Below are 2,476 nucleotides of genomic sequence, written 5' to 3'. Positions count from 1 at the left end.
ATACATGATTAAAAAGTATGGATAGCATCAAAAAAGTAAAATGAAAGAAAGTAAAGGCATAGAGGCCACTGTATGCGTGAAATATGCAAAAAACCCATGAATACATTAATAGATAGATATTATAGTGGAACACATTAATACGTAGATATTTTAAGGATCATTTCTCATTTTCTTTAATTATTTGCCTTTCAATAAAACAAGTTTAGCTTAGTTTTGCTTTTCTACCAATAGTTTAATCATTTTATGAAAAGTGCTGCTTAGTCAAAGCTTTTAATAAAGATGAAGTTGCATTCTTCTAAAGGAGAAGATATTCATAGACTGTTGGGAACATATTTTTATATCCAGACATAAAAGAAAGCAGAGAATACAGCCCATCTGAATTTTAGAACATACATTAAAACAAATAGTTTTATAACAATTGGTTATAATCCATACACATTTGTCACCATTATTTCATTAAATGCCTGATTTTTTCTCATGTTTTAGATCCCAGGTGAGGAAAGTTAGGTTAATCACACTCCTCAATTCCTAACACATTAGCAACAATGTTCCAGAAAAAGAAATTCCCCTCCCTACCTCCCCTTTCCTTCCCTCCTCTTTTTTCCTCTCTCTCCTCTTTTCCCTTTCCCTCCAATAGCTTCCCCTTCCTGGCCTTCCCTTCCCTCCTGTAGGCTCTCTGCCCTCTCTCCCCTCCCTTCCTCTTTTCTGGCCTCAGGTTCCTCTTTACACCACACTTTACACTTGACTCTTTGTTCAGGTTATCTTACTCTACTTTATTTCCTTATCATTCTTCATTCTCATTGTCCTGCACCCTCAGAGGCAAACATTCTAATAAGTGTAATGTGTACTTTTTGTTTCTGTATGTTCTTGCAAAATGTATATCACTTAGTTGCCCTGTATTTTTAACTGAGATAAATGGTATTGTGTTATATTGTGTATGTAGCTCATCTTATTTCTTACCTTTTCCAGCAAGTACTATGTTTTTAAGATTTAAACATGCTGCTATGTGTACATCTAAACTGTTTTTTTCTGACTTTTGCTTTTTACTATAATGTATGTAGCCATTACTTTCAAACTATTCGCTTACACGGTTATAGACATCCAGTTTGTCTCCAAATCCCTGGTATCCCAGTTAAGTCCGCATTTAGCGTCCTTGTAACTATCTCCATATAGAAGCGAATGAAAATATCTTTGAGATGTATAGTGTCAAAGGAAGAGGTCTCCACTCAGTATCTGAAACAAATAACTGAATGAACTGCTTGCTAAGTAAGACAGAGCTGTGTTGTACTCCACAGTCTTTCTGAGAAAAGCAAAGAACTCATCTTATTAAGGTTTGGCAAAACGTGGAGTTCAAAGATAGCAAACTTTCAGAACTGGGAGGAGTTGGAGATTGGTTAACTTTTAACTGTGAAATTAAAGTTATTAGAGTGCGATTTTTGCAGAGTGGCTGAATTTCAGAAGTTTTGTTACTGATATGAATTCAACAGTTCTTGGAATGGTTCTCAGACTGGTTTGGTAAATAGTTCTTGATAACGGCAATACAGGTGGATAGGATGTTTTGTCTTCATCTATGTTATTTCTCATTCTCATTTCTGTGGTCTAGCTCTGTTATTTTCCAATTTCTTATGCTAAATGTTTGTTTGGCTCAGTATTTTAGGTTTTCTAATTGCCTGATAAAAAACTGTAAAGCTATAAATTTCCCTCAAAATACTGTATTAGCCTAGTACCACAAAGTACCACATGCAGAGATTTCATTATCCTTCACCTGTAAATGTCTAGTAATTTATTTTATGGTTTTCTCTGTACCACGAGATTATTTGCTAACATATAATTACATTACAAAGTATGTATAGACTAAGAAAGAGCCCTCTCCTTCAGCAAACCCTTCTTTCACCACCTTCCTTGGTATATAGAATTTACATCCTTTTGTTATGAATTATTCATTGTATTATATTCCAAGTCAATAATCTGTGATAGAAAGAAGTCTCTAATTCATCTGCTCCCATTTTTTCTTGATCCACTCCAATTAGAGTTTTGCCCAAAGTATTACACTGGAATTTTTCTTATTCACGTTACAGCTGATCACTTCCTTTTCCTCCATCTGCCTTATTCATTTACCCTCCTGCCTCATAGATCACTACTGCTCAGTCTCAGATGTTTTACAATGGATCACCTCAGGGCACAAGAAAGAAATTGCCCCTTTCTGTTTTCTATGCACTCAGTAGTGCTTTGGTTACCTCACCCTGTCTCAAGACTTCAAATAAGTTGGTAACACTCAGAAAAGAATGTGAATTCTGCAGCTTTTGGATGCAGTATTCTATCCATATCGATTATTGTGTTGCTTGTCAATTATGGTATCCCAATCTTATATATCCTTACTGATCTTCTGTTGGCTTCATATATTAATTACTAAAAGAGGCATGTTAAATATGTATTTATGATTATAGATTTAATTCTTATATAGTTATGTATCTAT

Source organism: Propithecus coquereli, unplaced genomic scaffold (assembly GCF_000956105.1).
Source record: "Propithecus coquereli isolate 6110/MARCELLA unplaced genomic scaffold, Pcoq_1.0 Scaffold207, whole genome shotgun sequence".
NCBI lineage: Eukaryota > Metazoa > Chordata > Mammalia > Primates > Indriidae > Propithecus > Propithecus coquereli.
Note: the sequence above shows the minus strand (reverse complement) of the source record.